This window comes from Cibotium barometz, chromosome 38, assembly GCF_041138505.1.
Source record: "Cibotium barometz isolate CiBa-2024 chromosome 38, ASM4113850v1, whole genome shotgun sequence".
Taxonomy (NCBI): domain Eukaryota; kingdom Viridiplantae; phylum Streptophyta; class Polypodiopsida; order Cyatheales; family Cibotiaceae; genus Cibotium; species Cibotium barometz.
The window spans coordinates 11,317,882-11,318,086 of record NC_141083.1 but is presented as its reverse complement, the minus strand read 5'-3'; positions in this window follow the sequence as shown (position 1 = coordinate 11,318,086).

The window sequence follows — 205 nt, the reverse complement described above, 5'->3', positions numbered from 1 at the left end:
ATACCTAGGGGGTCGCTCCATGTTTCCGTCTGCGAGCTGTAGCTCCATTCGAGTTTTTCTTAAGGCTTTTTTACCCCACTTGATCCACATCGCTTTTGTTGCAATGCTGATGCCTGCTCCAGTATCTAGAATGGCTAAGGTTTTCACCTCATCTACGTGAACTGGAAGCATTGAGTTTCCCTTATCCATTTTGTATTTGCCCACT